General features: G+C 51.2%; 1 long non-coding RNA gene and 1 pseudogene across 1 annotated transcript; one reads left to right on the top strand and one right to left on the bottom strand.

Moving 5' to 3' along the window:
• The window catches only part of LOC132340525 (zinc finger protein OZF-like), a 151250-nt pseudogene extending 147885 nt beyond the window's left edge, over nucleotides 1-3365 (top strand).
• Nucleotides 3366-5110: 1745 nt separating this feature from the next.
• Nucleotides 5111-10809, bottom strand: LOC132340671 (uncharacterized). The gene is made up of 2 exons (XR_009489988.1): nucleotides 9341-10809; nucleotides 5111-6313 (listed from the first exon to the last, which is right to left on the bottom strand). It is a non-coding gene; the product is annotated as an uncharacterized LOC132340671 (long non-coding RNA).
• Nucleotides 10810-17431: the final 6622 nt, after the last annotated feature.

Below are 17431 nucleotides of genomic sequence, written 5' to 3'. Positions count from 1 at the left end.
CCGGTGCCGCTGCCACCACCCAAGGGAGCCAATCACCCAAACTGGCTCACCAAACTCACTCACTGCCCACCGCCCCGGACGGTGGAAGGAATTCTGGACAAGTCCCAGGATGTGTGGAAAAATTCACCAAAGGTTTCTGTCCACAAAGCAGACAGAGGAGTCCTGTAAAAGTAATTTCATTCCTAAAAATAGAGAGAGCCATGAGACATTTCCCACGTGGTCTCTCCAGCTGTTGAACACAGCCTCCTGTTCATACTGACTCCCCCGGGGACATCTCCCTTGCCCTTTCCCTATTGGCTGGAGTACTTGAGAGGTACAGACTTCTGAATCCACCTACTATGTACCCCCCTTCACATGCTCCCCACTTTTGTGTAGCAATGATATTCATGGCTCTGTGAAGTCTTTGTTGTTCTTCTCGAAGTTCATGAATTTAGCAGGACCTTGACTGAGCAGCAGTCTGTGTCATCAATTAATAACATTTTCTGAAACTGATGGTTTCTCCTGTCACTTCCTTATGTCCAAGCCCCTGGCCCTATCTCCAAGCAGACTCGTAGTATTTGTTTGTAAAGATACTTTCCTCTTGTTCCTTTCATGGGGGTCCTCTGTTTGTGGGCCATCCCCTCTGGAGCAGGGTTCCCCCGCCTTGCTGCTGTCCCAGCCCTCAGGCAGCGCTCAGCCAATCAGAGCATGTGGCACTCATGACTCAGCAGTTGCCAGGCAGACCCGCAGCTCCCAGCGTTCCCCACCTGCGCGCCCCCCTCGGCCCCAGAGCCACCCGCGAGGGGAATTTGGGGAAGTGGGAGTGGGGCAGCGCCAAGGCCGGGCCCCCCCATGCTGTCCTGGCAGAAGCGGCTGCAGTGGGGACTGAGTGCGGGCGGAAGCGGCCGAGAGCCCAGCGCTGCCCCAGCCCGACCTGCTCCAGCTCCATCCCTGCCCCTGCAGTGGGATGCTGTGGGTTTGGGGGGAAGGGGGAGCCGGCAGTGAGTGCTGGGCCTGGGGCAGGAGGAGAATGAGGGAGAAGCAGGGTTGAGGAACAAAATAATAGAACGCTGCACGTGGGAGGAGAAGGTGGGATTGTGCTGGAGAAGGAGGAATAGCAGGAGGAAGAGGAGTTGGAGGAAGAGCAAGCACACCGGATGCAGAGGAGGAGCAGAAACAGGAGGCACCACAAGGTTCCACTTCTCCCTGTATCTGAAGCTTCCTCCAGCCCCAGTACCATTTCCCCCCACCATGCAGCAGGTAACCAGGGGGAATCCACAATTTTCACGGTGCTGTATCTTGGTATTTCTGAGCTTTATTGAGCGGGATGTTGTTGCTTTGTGGTTTTTCGGTGTGTGAGTCTTCATATTTTGGAGGGGGGTTTTGTTGAATCGTGATGTTTTGGGAGTTTTTGATCTGTGTCTTGAAGTTTGGAGGATTTTTGTGCTTAATCTTGATGTTTTGGAGGTTCTTACATACACAAGATTCCCAATGACTTCCTGAGATAAACTTGGGCAAGGAGGAACTCCCAGTCCAAGGCATTCTCATTTTGTTTTTTACCCATACCAGGATTTTTCATTCCCAGGGCATGTCTGGATGGAGGAGGAAGAAAAGCCCTGGAGATTCCGCACGAGGAGGGGCTGCAAACCAAGCCCAGGGAGCTCCAGGGAGCCCCCCTGAGCCAGGAAGGCAGCTGGAGATCCAGCTGGAGCTCAGAGCTGGTGGAGAAGCCTCATGGCAGGGAGAAGCCACACTAGTGCTTGGAATGCGGGAAGGGTTTTAGTTGGAGCTTAGACCTGATCCAACACCAGGTGATCCACACTGGGGAATGGCCGTATGAGTGTGAGCAGTGCAGGAAGCGTTTCAGCTGGAGCTCCAGCCTGAGGCAGCACCAGGTGATCCACACTGGGGAACAGCCCTTTAAATGTGGGGTGTGCAGGAAGAGCTTCAGCCACAGCTCTGTCCTGTTCCAACACCAGAGGATCCACACTGGGGAAAAGCCCTTTGAGTGTGGGGAATGTGGGAAGAGCTTCAGCCAGAGGGGCCACCTGATGCAACATGAGATGATCCACAACAGGGACAGGCCTTATGAGTGTGGGGAATGTGGGATGAGCTACAGCCAGAAGAGCCACCTGATGCAACACCAGAGGATCCACACTGGGGGAAAGCCCTATGAGTGTGGGGAATGTGGGAAGTGCTTCAGCCAAAGCTCTGGCCTGAGGAAACACGAGAGAATCCACACTGGGGAAAAGCCCTATGAGTGTGGGCAATGTGGGATGAGCTTCAGCATGAAGTGCCAGCTGATGGAACACCAGAGGATCCACTTGGGGAAAAGCCCTACAAGTGTGGGGAATGTGGGAAGAGCTTCAGAGAAAGCTCAGCCCTGATTTGGCACCAGGTGATCGACACAGGGGAACGGCCCTGCACCTGCTTGGAATGTGGGAAGAGCTATGGGTGGCACTCCGACCTGAGAAAACACCACCAGCGCGTTCACACTGAGGAGAAGCCCTACAAGTGTTCTGAGTGTGGGAAGAGGTTTCAGATCAGCTCCAATCTCCTCGTACATCAGCGGAGTCACACAGAGGAGAGGCCCTTCCGCTGCCCTGACTGTGGGAAGGGCTTCAAGCAAAACTCCAAACTCATCATCCACCAGCGCATCCACACTGGGGAGAGGCCCTACGAGTGTGGGGAGTGTGGGAAGAGCTTCTCACAGAGCTCAGCCTTGACCCAACACCAACGGAGGTGTCACTAAGGGAAGCCCTGAGAGTGCCCCAAGTGCAGGAAGAGCTTTGTGCGCTGCTCCAGCTCCATCCCCCATGGGAGGATCCACGTTGGATGATCCTCAGTGAGCCCCGTTGGGCACAGACTTGGTGATCCGTGGTCCTGGTGATCTGTTTTGGGAAGACACCTGGCTTGGAGGCTCCACATCTTCCTGGCTCCCTGTGGGTACATGGTTGTGTACAAGGTGCAGGAACATCGTTCGAGACCCAGAGCAACAATGGGAATTCCTGGGGGAGAGTGGATTTGTCAGTTTTCAACCCCATAAAATCTTTTGCATTCAATCCTATCTTTTGGTGGCATCAAGGAATACTGAATGGTCTTGGAGGTCTTTTCCAGTTTCAGGGATACCACGATTTTGATTTCCTATTGCCTAAAGGTGTCTTTGGCAGCCAAATGGTGAAAAACTGGGGCAAAGACCAAGATTTTGGAGACAGTGGGGTGGAAACTTCACCAAAAAAGGTTCTTCCCTCCCACCAAGCACATAGGTCCTCTGCCAGCATGGACGCAGAAATCCTTTTCTTTCAGCCTTGATTTTATTTTAATTTCTCTTCATGCCTTTAAAATATCTGATATTGGGGTAAAAATAAAGACATTGAATAAAGATATGCATGTGGTCATGGTAGGACACAGACATGGAGAGCAACATGGGGATGTATGGTCATGGATGGGAATGGGGACGTGGTGGGACATGGGCATGGATGGAGATGTGGGGGACAATGACAGGGATGGAAACATGGTGGGGAGACAGCTGTGGGTGAGGACATGGTGGGACATGGCCAGTGACACATGGGGACATGGCCATGGCTGGTGCCATGGGGGGAGCTTGCAGGCAATGTGGGGGATGCTGGGTTTGAGGGAGTTGAGGGTTCCTGGGAGGAACCTGGGGCTTGCTGAGGCCTTTGGGGATCCCAGGCCGAGCGGCTCCAGCTGTGCTGGGAGACCCTGGGGGAGGTTCTGGGGCAGTTGCTCAAGGACCCCCTGACCTGGAGCCCCAGCTGGGCATTGGGCTCCTGGAAGGGGATGAACATCCTTGTACCCACTAAGAAAATCCCAGCACCCCCAGGCTGTTGGGGGCAGCTGAGAGGCCACAAGAGGGAGGGGAAAGCCAGAGAGAGCTGACACACTTCTAAACTACACCCCAAAAGTCCCAAAACTCAGGGATTCCTCCCAGGAAAAAGCAGCCAGGAGCTGACCTAATTGAGGGAAAGGGGAGATATGCCCCCTAGACTGACTAGGAGGGGTCTGCAACCCCCAAAACGAAGCACAGAGGCAAGGGTTGGGGCTGAAGGGATGATGGGGAAGAGATGGAAGAGCCTGGAAAAGATTTAGAGAGAGCAGGAGAGGGATGGGACCCCCAAATTGAGTTGAGAGAGGTCTTTGGGCGGGAGAATGGTGTGAGATGGGAGGGAAAGGTGAGGATGGGTCAGAAAAAAGGCAGTTCCATAGGGATCCCTTTGTGTCCCCAGCACTCCATCCCTGGAGTGATTCCCTGGGGCTCTGCAGGGAATGGGTTTTTCCTGGACATGTCCCAAGCCCATTGCCCATCCATAGGGGGCTCATGGGGGGTTCCCTCCACCCAAAAGCTGGTGGTGCTGTGACTGTGGGGGAGAGATGGTGGGGAAAGGGGGTCTGGGGTAGGCAGGGAGGAGGAGCAAGAAGAAGAGGAGGTAGAGAGGATGAGGAGGAGGAAAGGAGGCAGGAAAGGAAGAACAGGAACAGGACCAGGAAGAGGAGGAGCAGCAGGAGAACCACACGGTTCCCCCACCCACCCACTGAGTCTGCAGCTCCCCCTGGTCCCGGTAGCATTGATCCCCCCTTCACATCCTGCAGTTGAGCGGGGAGAGGGAGCTCGTCCCACATCTCTCAGGGAGTGTCCAGGAGGGGGATTTTGCAACGGAGGGGATGTTTGGATCTCACAAAACCGGTAAGCTGAGCCACAAATTCCCCCTGGGGGGGTCTTGGAGGATCCATGGTGTGATTGCCTGGTACTGGCAGGGGTAAGGGTGTGACGTCGGTTTTGAGGCTCACTGGGAGTGAGGAGAGCACGGAGAAGCAATCCCAGAGCTGGGGGATCCCAGCAGCCTGGAGATGTGGGGGACGCTGGAGATGAGCAGGGTCTGGTATTGGAATAATTACCAATAGAGCCGGATGGAATGTGTCCACGCTTGACTGGCCTCTGCTGCTTGACCAAAAGGCGACAACTGCAGTGTTTTCAACTCAGAGACACCTCTGGCTAACCTGGATGCTGCAGCTGGGCGCTAGAGATAAGTCCAGACATGCAGGAGCTCAGATTTACCTCTGTTGGAGATGGTTTAAGGCGAGGTGAAGGAAAAGGAGTTGGGTTCTGCTAGAGGGTTTCGATCCAGAGTTTTATTCTGACCCACAAGCTTCTGAATCAGCTCTGACAGAACCTCGAACCGCGTGGTTGCTGGCTCTTTTAACCCCAGGGAGAGGGGGTAGGAAGGGGTAGGGATCCCATCAACCAGGTTCAGGGCGGGAAGGTCTCAGGTGAAAGGGGCCAATGGCCCCCAGGCATGCAAGGCATCTTTTGAACTCTGCCAATCACTCAACGCCCTTCTGGAATGCTAGGATTGACAGACAGCACTCAGCAGGGGTCAGGGTGGGGAAAAGGAGAGTTGATTGGCACCTGGGAAGGATCAGGATACCTGAGACAAACTATGACATCACACTGCAACATCTCCCCCTTGTTTTGTTTAAAATTAAGAGGACTGGGTTTGGGGCACAGAATGCTTGCCAAACCATGGTTGGTAAATTGGTTCCTCCTCTTCAGGTGGGTCAGTGTTTTCCACTGAGGTTTCCATGTCATCCATTGGAGCACTAAGGACTTCCAAATGGTAGACTTCAAGAGGGGAAGATGACCTTGAAATTAACTTGTAAACTATGTGCTTGATCAGCCCAAAAACAATGCTAACAACCACAATAACAATAACTAAAATGAACGGTACTAAAAACAGTTTTCAGAACCAGTGATCCCAACCAGCCTGAGAGTCCCCAGCTTTTGAACAGTCCCCTCAGCCAGTTGTCTGTTTCTCTCTTGATGTCGTAATTTCAAGGTGATCCATGCGTTTGCTTTGGGCTGAGGGACTATGCAGGAGATCGCTGGTGGAATGATTGCGAGTAGGATGAGGAGCAGACTCAGTTTCATGGTGTCTTGAGACTGTACATGACCAGCGGGATCTGGTACAAGGAACTTAAGACAAACATATATTACAAACTATTCCAGATAGGAGGCTTAAATGGAATTTCTTCCAGGGAATGTGCATGGCGTTTTCTTCTCCAGGCAGCATTAGCAACCTGGGGCGCTTCTGTAGACTTCCCTGAGAGCTTGGGGACGTAGGGCCTTACCCATTTGTAAGGAGCCCACTTTAAACCCAAGGGGGTGGACACACAGGCATATCCACGTCCCCATGTAACTAAATTGTAAGGTCCCACTGTCTTCCAAGTCTCAGGGTCCTTTACTAAGACTGGAGGCTTTTCTTTCATTGACATCCGACTGCTCCCCCCAAAATGGTGTACGATGGGCGGATTCAGGCTGTCAAAAGAACAGTTCAGAAAACTGATTGTGAACAGTGCCCTGGACAACCGGATGTGGGGAGTTTCCACTTTCAGGACCTGATGTTGCTGGTTCAGGACTCTTGATATCACAGTGAGTCCTTTCTACTACGGCTTGACCTGTAGGGGAGTAGGGGATGCCAGTCTTATGCTCTACTCCCCTTTGCTGCAGGAAGCTCTTGAATTCCTTGGATCTGTAAATGGGCCCGTTATCAGTTTTCAACTCCTTGGGAATGGCCATGAAAGAAAAAGTTTGTAGGAGGTGCTTTACGGCAGCAGAAGACGGTTCTCCTGTGTGGGCAGAGGCATAGACTGCTCCAGAAAAGGTATCTACACTGACATGGACATATTTTTGCCGTCTGAATGACTGTATGTGTGTTACGTCTGTTTGCCACAGGTCACAACTGTTCAGCCCCCTTGGGTTTGCTCCCGTACTCACTGTAGGGAGTGCATGTTGTTGGCAATTGGGGCATGTGGCCACAATTGCATTGGCCTGTTCTTGAGTGATGTGAAACTAACTAGGCCAGGTGCATTTTGGTGGAAAAGCTGGTGGCTGATTTTTGCCTGTTCAAAAACATTTGGGAGAGTGGCCATCTCTGCAGGCGCAGCAAGAGCATCTGCCCTTCTGTTGCCTTCAGCGATAAACCCTGGCAAGTTGGTGTGTGACCTGACGTGCATCACATAAAATGGTTGCTCTCGGTGGGTGACTAACTTTACAAGTTTTGAGAACAATTTGAAAAGTGCGATGTTAGACACTTGCAGTATTGCTTGATCTGCTCTGGATACTACTCCTGCCACATATGCAGAGTCTGTAATCAGATTGAATGTTTTTTGAGAACCTTTCAAAGGCCCTAATAACCGCAGCCAGCTCAGCAATCTGAGGTGAACTTTGCACCTCAGCAATGTCTGTCTCCCACTGCTGGGTTTGAGGATATTTCCAAGTCATAACAGACTTGTGGGATCTCCTGGACGTGTCTGTAAAGACAGTTAGAAGAGCCTTTTTTAAAGGTCTCCTACTTTGAACACTTCTCAATTTCAGAGTAAATTGAGCTTCTTGTTCGAAAATTTTGTGGGCAGGCTGTTGGATGGAAATTTGTCCTGAGTAGGAATCCAGAGCAAACTGCAACGCCTCATTTTCCTGAAGCAATTGTTCCAACATTGCCTTCTTAATTTGGCCTGATTTAAACTCTATTGGAATGTGAATGCACTCAAAGTCACATCCTGCCAGCTCCCTGATCTGGGTCCTAGCTTTCCGGATCAGTTCTGCTACCAGCTCTTGGGGCTTTGTCATTCTCTTGGACCTTTTGTGACTGAGGAAAACCCACTCTATGATCAAGAGAAGGTCCCTCTGGTCCTGGCCCTTTTTAGCTGTTTCCTTTGCCTTAGGTATTTGTTTTTTCTCCCACTGGAAAATGATTCCATGGAGGTGTGGCAACTTACCTGAGGTGATAAATTTGAACAGCAGGTCAGGCCGACATCGGTTGGCCTGTCTTGTGGATATTGCTGTCTGAACTTTTTCTAGAGCTTTCTGAGCCTCTGAGGTAATGGACCTAGGAGAACTCGGGTCCTTTCCCCCTTTCAATAAATTAAAAAGAAGGGCAAGATCTTCATATGTCAGACCCAGCCAGGGCCTTACCCAATGTAAAGACCCACACAACTTGTAGACATCAGCAAGGGTCTTGATCTTTGTTTTGATTTCTAATTTTTGAGGAACAGTGGTCCTGTTTCCAATTTCTAAGTCCAAATATTTCCAAGGTGGCATCTTTTCAATTTTCTTATCTTGGAGCTTGAACCTTGCAACAATCAATGCATGGATTGTTAGGTCAAGCGCGTGGGTGAGTAAATCATCATTGGGGGCACACACAAGGATATCATCTGTGTAATGACAGATGATGGCCTTTTCTGCGGCTGCACGCACTGGGGACAGCAGGGAAGAGACATACCACTAGCACATCGCTGGCGAGACCTTTAGTCCCTGAGGAAGAACTTTCCAATGGTACCTTTTCATCGGGGCTTCCATGTTGATGGTAGAGACTGAGAATGTGAAATGTGGCGCATCATCAGGTTGTAGGGGAATATGGAAAAAAACATCTTTTATATCAATAACAGCTAATTTCCAATCTTGGGGAAGCATCACTGGGGATGGCATACCAGGTTGGAGAGAGCCCATATCTTCAATGACATTATTAATTTGTCGGAGGTCATGGAGGAGCCACCATTTCTGTTTGTCAGCCTTCTGGATGACAAACACTGGAGAGTGCCACGGGGACATGATCTCCACAATGTGACCCTTTTGCAGTTGCTCTTCCACTAGCTCCTCGAGCGCCTTCAGTTCAGCCTTTGAGTTTTTGTTTACTGAGCGGCCACTGTGCTACCCAAACTGGTGTGTCTGTCTTCCAATTCAGTTTTTGGGTAGGGCACTTTTCAGCTGCCCAAAAATCCTGTGGAGAGTCTAGAATATCAGTTGTGACTCCCCACGGAGACATTAAATCCCTCCCTAACAATGGTTCCAAATAATCTAACACAAACTGATGTATATTTGCTAATTGTCCATTTAGCCCCTCAATTTGGATGACGCTCTTGGATTGCCTTGCCAATTGCATGCCCCCTACACCTCGAACGTGACCAGCCATGTCTTGCAAAGGCCAATGTGCTGGCCAGTCCTGTGCTGAGATCACTGTGCAATCTGCACCCGTGTCTACGAGCATCTCAAAGCGTTTTGACTCCCCACCCCCACTGACATTACACCAGATTTTTGATTTATCCTTCCCAATAGTTTGGACCCAGGAGACTGTGGGCCCTTGTTTGTCAAGGCAACTTCAGTTGTCTTTAGGTACACTCGGCACTGGGATGGTTTGTGCAATGATTTGTCCTTTGGGAAGAAACAGGGGTGGGTGGAAACAGTGCAGCCTGAGAATGAATTGCTCAGGATCTGATGTTGTCATTCCTGGAGCAATTTCTATCTCTTGTGGTGTGTGTTTGGTGTCCCCAATGAGGATGTACTTACAGTGATTTTGGTGCCAAGTACCCTGCTGTTGTGGGTCGACGGAGACAAGATGCCAGTCACTGTCTTTCAGGTGGAGTGGTTCTGTCAGCTGCAGTCTGAAAGGCTCATTGACAGAAATAGGGGTTAGAACAGGTTTGCTTAATTCAGAGCAAAGGTTATTTGGTGTCACATCTGATACTGGACCAGCAAAGGTGGTCCTTGAAGCATCTACTCCATTTAGAGAAATAGAAATGTTACCAGACGCTTGGTCTTTTTTGTTTCCCTCATTCTCTTGGCCTGCTCTTTTCGTGTCTGTGCGCCTGGCAGCCCTGCACTCCCTTTTCAGTTTTTTTGCTGTTGTTGACCCCCTGGGAGTGCTTGTAGTTCTCCTCCCCTGCTATTTTTAAATTCATCAAATTGCTTTTTTAGGGGGCAATGGTTACTCCAGTGCCCAAGGTTGTTGCAAAGCAGGCATGGCTTTGTGGGGTCAACCATTACTGGTCTTCGCTGCTGCCCAGGGTGCTGCTGTGCTGAGGGAATGGGCACAGGGCTGGCAACGGCGACTCGCTGTGGTGGTCTTGGCAGCAGCTTTGGTCTGGTGTCTTCAGCAACACTCATCAGATGCACTTTCCTGTTACAAACTAGAAGCATATCTTTTAGTGTAGGGGGGGTTCTAGAGGCAAGCTTAAAATTGCCGCTCGTCACTGTTCATTTGCATTTGTAAATGCCATTTCCTCTAAAATCTCTTCCTTTGCATTGTCTTTTTTAACTTGTATTTCAATAGCCCTAGTTAACCTTTCTACAAATTTCAAAAAAGGCTCTGATGGTAGCTGCCTGATCTTACTATATGGCTCATATGGGCCTTCAGGTTGGAGGGTAAAGAAGACTTTTTCAGCAGCGTCTTTGACTCTGTCAAGTGCTTCTACAGGAATTACTGCAGTTTGGATCGGGGCTAAAGACCATTGGCCTTCACCAGGGAGATGCTCAATGGTAATTGGCAAGCCATTGGCATCTTTTGCTGGTTTTGGATCAGCATGCAAGTCTGGGAGACCCTCTTTTAGCAGTTGTTTCCATGCCAATTCCCACAATTGGAATCCTGTAGAGGTCATGAGGCACGAAAAAAGCTGTTTTAAATCATGTGGGACCACTACAGTCCTACCTAGTTCAGCATTTAAAAGGCCACAGAAGTATGGGCTATGTTGGCCATACTCTTTGTGTGCTTTGCAGATTTCTTTCAATATTTGTTGTGAAAAAGCTTTCCAATCAGCAGTCTTACCCTGCATGCTGATATGTAACAGGGGCAAATGAGAAAGTGGGACCCTGTATTGGGTCTGTGGTTCCCTGCCCTGTATCCTTTGAATCGGAAGCATTGGGATCACAGGTGCAGCTATGGAGACAAGCAGCGGGCATGCCCCCACTGTGGGAACCTGGGGAGGGGGCGGGGATACCGATGGAACAGGGGGCAGGGACAAGGGGTTGGCAGGGGGCGGGGATACAGTGGGAACACGGGGCTGGCAGGGGGCTGGCATGGGGCAGGGATGCCTGGTGACATCATGTCGGCAGACACCCCCAGGGAGGGGTAGAGGGGCAGAGCTGAGGGAGTGGCAGGTAAGGTGGGGGAAGGGAAGGTGTCATGAGGATCAGGAGGGATGGGGGATAGGGAAGGATTTTTGGGATGCTTAGGGGAATCATGGGAAGAAGGAGACCAGGTATGGCATGGTGCCACGTGGCATCGTCCATTTTGTTGGCCCCTGGGGTCTGGGAGCCATTTTGGGGGTCACTGTTCTCCAAAAAGCCAACACATGCCCTGGGTTTCTGAGCAGAGGAAACAGAGGTTTGGGAACAATTCCACCTGGTCTGGCCAGGACCTCATGGACAGGGGAACTCAGGCATTTTAAAGTGCTTAGGGAGCTGGCTTCCCTGGACATGAGCAGAGTGTGCTCTCTTTAAAATACCAAGTTTTGGGGTAGAGGGTTCAGAGTTTGGGGAGAGAGAAACAGGGAGAGCAGTGGTAGAATTCTTATTATGTGTCTTTTCCTCCACTTCCCTTTGTTTGAGTAAGGCTGATCGGACTTGTAAACTCCAAAACACAAATTTAGCTGAGGACGTGTCCCCGGACTTTCCCAAGGTTATCAATTCATGCCGTACTTTGTCCCAGATTAGGATATTGTGGACCTGTTCAGGAGAAATTTGTGGGAAGTGTAGAAAAACAAAACCAAATACCTACCGATTTCCAAACAAACCCAAAAAACCGCAGTTAAGAAGCGAAGACACGCAGACCTTCAGCCCTAAACAGTGCAGCAGTCCTTGCTGTTTTTAAAAGTGCTGCTGGCAACGGCACAGAATTGGAACTCGCCACACCGCACCTGGGGATAGACGGAGCCCCCCTGCCCACGCCACGTGGCGAACCAAAACTGGAGCCGCCCTGCACGAAAAAAACCCAAAAGCCGAGCTGAGAGCTCCCCCGCTGGCACGGGAAAGCCTGAAAGCCAAGCCAGCGCCGCGGTGCTGCAAAGAGGAGGGGCAGGGAGAGCCCCCCTGCAGCTCTGAGCCGGCGCTGTGGTGCAGACCCACCGCCGCGTGAATTCTAAAATCAACAGTACCGCGCCACTGTGGGCTATGCCTAACGTGCTATCAATCTCTCGCCCCGAGGGGCGGCACAGCCTTTATGTGCTCTGCATAAGAGCAAAAAAGAACAGATCTCTCGGCAGAGGCTGTATTTGAGCTTCTACCCCTCTGTGGAGCAGATATACTCACCCCAAAACAGTGCTGTCAGTGCTTTGGTCTTGCAGGGTTTTTTCTCTTCAACCTGAATAGGACCCCTTGGGCAGGAGAAGCTCCCCTATTCCCCTGTAGAAAATACCTCACCAAAAATGAGCTGTACTTTCCAGAGGAGCAGAACATCCTCGAGGCTTCTGTGGGATAAGTCCCAAAATCTCTGCTGTAGAGCTATGCCATCAAAGCTCTTCCACTGGACGCCAAGCTGCCTTCAAGTCTCTGTGGTCTCCTGAGGTTCTGGGAGCTCTGGAGTGTCTTCTCGGGGCTGCAGGATCGGAGCAGCCACACGTTGGCACCAATATATTGGAATAATTACCAATATAGCTGGATGGGATGTGTCTGGGCTTGACTGGCCTCTGCTGCTTGACCAAAAGGCGGCAACTGAGGTGTTTTCACCTCAGAGACACCTCTGGCTAAGCTGGGTGCTGCAGCTGGCACTAGAGACAAGTCCAGACATGCAGGAGCTCAGGTTTACCTCTGTTGGAGATGCTTTAAGGCGAGGTGAAGGAAAAGGAGTTGGATTCTGCTAGAGAGTTTCGATTCAGAGTTTATTCCGACCCACAAGCTTCTGAATCTCGTAACAGCTCTAACAGAACCTCGAACCGCGTGGTTGCTGGCTCTTTTAACCCCAGGGAGAGGGGGAGGGGAGGGGTAGGGATCCCACTAACCAGGTGCAGGGTGGGCTGGTCTCAGGTGGAAAGGGACACCTGGGTGGGCCAAAGGCCCCCAGGGATGCGAGGCATCTTTTGAACTCTGCCAATCACTCAACACCCTTCTGGAATGCTATGTTTGACAGACAGCACTCAGCAGGGGTCAGGGTGGGGGAAAGGAGAGGTGATTGGCACCTGGGAAGGATCGGGATACCTGAGACAAACTATGACATCACACTGCAACAGTCTGGGTCTGCCGACAGCGAATGGGGTGATGACTTCTAGAGCTGGACTTGGGCAGTGGGACCATCAAACCCAAGGTTGTTTTCCCCCCAGGCCAAGATTTGTCAATCCCAAACTTTGTTTTCCCCCCAGGCCAAGATTTGTCAATCCCAAACTTTGTTTTCCCCCCAGGCCATGATTTGTCAATCCCAAACTTTGTCCGGATGGAGAAGGAGGAGGCTGCGAGGAAAAGGAAGATGGCCTGGGACACTGAGGCAGGTGAGGAGGAAGTCACTGCCCCTTTCCCCCTCTCCTCTGCTTTATCTCTCAGCCCAGGATCGCCCTCAGCTGCAGGACAACCCCACAGCTGATGCCGATATGATTGGGATGAGCTGAGGGGATCTGCTTCCCCCTCCCTCTGGCATGGAGGCAAATCCCATCCTCTCCTTGTCCACAGCTCCTTCCACTCCTCATTCTGTCCTTCTTCCTTCTTCATTCTTTCTTCTTCTTTTCTTTCCTTACCCCAGGCACTGAGCTGCAGACAGAGACCAGGGAGAACAAATCCCTGCTGCAGAACCTCATGGAATAGGCTGTTTTGAGTGGATCCACATCAAAGGAATCTAATGGGGATGAAAAGTCCTGGAGATCTCACACAAAGAGGGGCTGCAAACCCAGCCCCAGGAACTGTGAGGAGGAAAGACTCTCCCTGTTCTGGGAAGGTGGCCAGAGGGAGATCCAGCCAGAGCTCAGAGCTGGTGGAGAAGCCTTAGGGTGGGGAGAACTTCGACAAGTGCTTGGAATGTAGGAAGGGCTTCAGATGGAGCTTCAGAGCTGGGACCTGATCCACCACCAGGTGATCCACACAGGGGGAATGGCCCTAAGAGTGTGGGGAGTGAGGGAAGGGCTTTGGGCAGAGCTCCAACCTCGTCAACCACCGAAAGATCCACAGCGGGGAGATGCCCTATGAGTGTCCTGAGTGTGGGAGGAGGTTTCGGACCAGCTTCCATCTCCTCGTACATCAGTGGATTCACACGGAGGAGAGGCCCTTCTGCTGCACCACCTGCAGGGAAGGCATTAACTGCAACTCCACCCGTGCATCCACACTGGGGAGAGGCCCTGATTGTGGGAAGAGCAACTCCAGGAGCTCTCACTTGACCCAGCAACAACAGAGGCACCTTTCAGGGAAGTCCTGTGAGTGCCCCAAGTGTAGAAGGAGCTTTGTGGGTTGCTCCAACTCCATCCCCCCGGGAGGATCTTCATTGGATGATCCCCAGTGGCCCCATTGGGCAGAGCCCTGGTTACACCCATCTTGGTGATCCCCATTGGATGGGGGGAAGATGCTGGAGAGATTTCTTTCCCCTCTCCTTGTCCTGGTGTGATTTGTTTGGTAATAAATTCCCTCCCTGTGCCCAGGCTGGGTCTGTGATGCCCATTTTGGTGTTTGATGAGGGATCTCTCCCAGTCTTATCCCAACCCAGGAACTCATGGTTAAATTTTCTCTGCCATGTGCAGCTGCGGGGGGCAGGGACAGAATGGCTTTGGTGGGTTCCTGACATCAGGCCAGTGTCACCCAGGCCATGGGCACCCCTGAGATCCCAGTCTGGTGGTGCATTGCCCCCTCCTCCTTTCCAGGCTGCAGTGTGATCTGAGAAATCCTTGTTCGGGCTTGTCCTTGGAAACGGCACCTGGGCTCAGCTCATTCCAAGCTTATCAGAAATACTGTCTGCTCCCAGGAACTGCTAAAAGGCTCCTGTTTTCCTTATGGCCAGCCTTGGAAAATATTCCTCTTGTCTGAATGGCACAACATTCCTTTCTCCCTCTTTTAGAGGAAGTACTGTGGCCAGGATGAAACATCCTTGTGACTGAAGCCCACTCTCTTGTGGCCCTATCAATAGTGGTCCAAAAGGAGACCCTTTGAGCTCTCCTGGGCCACCATGGGCTGTGACCCTCAATCTCCCTCTGAGGGAGCCTCTCAGACCCAGCAAACCCTCGGGTTTAGTACGTCTGGAGGATCACTAAACCATGATGTGTCCTGGGCTGATACCCTCACTCCTCAAGGCCCCATCCTTCACCCAGTGGGAGATGCAAAAGCAACTGAAAGAAGGATTTGAGTGACCTCCGAGGGGAATTTTTCACAGGTACCTTGCTTGCACTGTTTCTGTCTGTGTGCATGCCCTTGCACATATGTGTTACCGTGATTGAAAAGAGTCTTGTCCAATTAAGTATCTCCCAAGGCTGTAGCCATCTCACTGGCCAGGATCTGAGGGGGCATGGAGTTCAAATCCAATGACAGCATCTAGACTGGGTCTTTCAAATGCACTGAATAAGGGGGGCTTGGGAAATAAACTGCCTCTGTTGCCACTTGAAACTGGGGGTGAGTGGTGTCTGTTTTCTGTGCCCTCTCCCCCTGCACGTGACCTAACACATGGTGACCTCCAGAGTGATCGGGACTCTGCCATAACTGGGCAGAGAGCAAAGGAGGTAGATGGCAAAAAGCCGGTACTGTGTTTAGAACAAGGAATATTACAGTGTAAAGCTGGGAATTGGTGTAGAACCAGGTTACAAGCAGTGTAAGAACTGGGAATCAGTGTAGAACTGGGTTACGAGTGGCCTAGAGCTGGAATAGGTGCTGGAACCAGAATAATTAGAGCATAAAGCTGGGAATCAGGCGGGAGAGCCGGCACAGTGAAAATCTGGGACTTTGCTAAATAGACATTGGAAAGTGCTGTGAGGTTTCTAGCCCTGTTTTTGTGGACTAGAATCACCTAGGAGACCATGGGAGCTTGTATGTCAGCACCAGAAAATTCTGTAGCTTTCCTTCTTCAAAAGGAGAGGAATGGATTACAATGAATGAGCCCTACAAGCTTTGTTCACGTGATGTGAAAGCCATCAGCTGGGTGTGTCAGAAGGGACCGTTTTAGATTTGCCCTTTTGGGAGGGAGCCAGACAACATATATTTGCAGCAGCCTCTAATGCTGAGGACACAACCATCGGTGTTATAAAGCCTTGTTCAGTAATTATGGACTTGCTAAAACAGTTGGAATATGAGAGGCAAAGGGGGAAGAGCAGCAGCGCAGCTGCTCCTTTGTGTAACACTGTGCAGGAGCTGGCGGGTCCCAGCCGCTGTGAAAATGTGTCCTGCTACATTGGGACTGCGGCTGAGAACTGTGGAGGGACCGGGGAGTGCGGGAATCCCTGCAGAGATCCGCAGGCTGCCCGAGCCGGGGATGCCGACATTGCCCAGGGAGTCAGCGAGCCCAGTTGCTCAATCCAGCCACATGGAGGGATGGTGGCCGCTGCAGCCACGGCAGCTCCGAGATGCCCCTTGTCTGCTCAGGACTGCTGCAATCACCAAGCAGCCACCCCAGGCCGCTCTGTTGCCAACCCAGACGGGCACAGCTCGCCACCCTGTTCAGGGAAACAGAGCACGGTGTGGGCGCTTCTGCCCCCCAGGACACCGTGCCATGCGGCTGCTGAGACGGGGCCACCCACACTTCCCACGGCCATGGACACCGAGTGGGCTCCAAAGCTGCGCCTCCATGGAGCCTGGCCGCGCCTGCATCGGAGGATGTGCCTGCTCCACCCCGATCCCGCTTGGGACAGGGACAGGGCCCCGCATCCAAGGCAGTCTCCATGGAACACAGCCGGTGGGAATGGCCCTGCCTCCGACCCTGCCCCCAGGGCAAGGCTCGAATGGCAGCCCCAGGAGCTCCTGCAAACCTCACACCCAGAAGGAGAGCCCCTGAGAGGCGAAAAGCCTCTTTTCCCCAGAGGGAAAAGCCCCTGAGAAGATCCGGCCCAGCTAAAAAAGGTGGAAAGAAACATGTGGGGGTTTGGTGCCATGGGAGCAGAAACATTCGAGTCTACCCGAAGAGATGGGGCCGGATACATGAGATAACTGTTTCACAGCAGCTGAAATTAACACGCCCTCTAACCCAGTCCAATGGGAAGCCAGCTTTTCCCTGAAAATGGATGATGAGAAGGCAAAAAACCACCAAGTTTCTACCTTTCAAAAGCTTCACAACCAGCTTACCTTCTGATATATCAAGGTTTTCATATTCTAAAGACTCTAACAAACTAATAACTTATGCCAAGAGTAAAAATATTAAAGAGTTATCACACAAGACTTACAAAAATGTACAACTGTTTGTAAAATCTGCCTTAGAGTTCATTGTACAATACTTATTATTATTGTTTGCATCTGCTAAAACCAAAATTGATTAGCCTGTGGTTGCTAGTTTTGCTAAAGTTATTTGGAAAATGTTACATTTCTGTCTCAGGCAGTTACTACTGTGACTCAAAGAAGCCCTAGTGTGTGTATTAACGTAAGTTTCCTTAATACTCCTAGGAATTATCATTGCATTGCTTCAGGATAAATGGGTAAGATTCAAAGAATATTCACTGAGATACACATAGAACATAAAACCAACAAAATTTCTAACTCCTGACTGTCCTAGGTTCC

Source organism: Haemorhous mexicanus, chromosome 32 (assembly GCF_027477595.1).
Source record: "Haemorhous mexicanus isolate bHaeMex1 chromosome 32, bHaeMex1.pri, whole genome shotgun sequence".
Classification (NCBI taxonomy): Eukaryota; Metazoa; Chordata; class Aves; order Passeriformes; family Fringillidae; genus Haemorhous; species Haemorhous mexicanus.
This window is presented reverse-complemented; position numbering and strand designations above follow the sequence as displayed.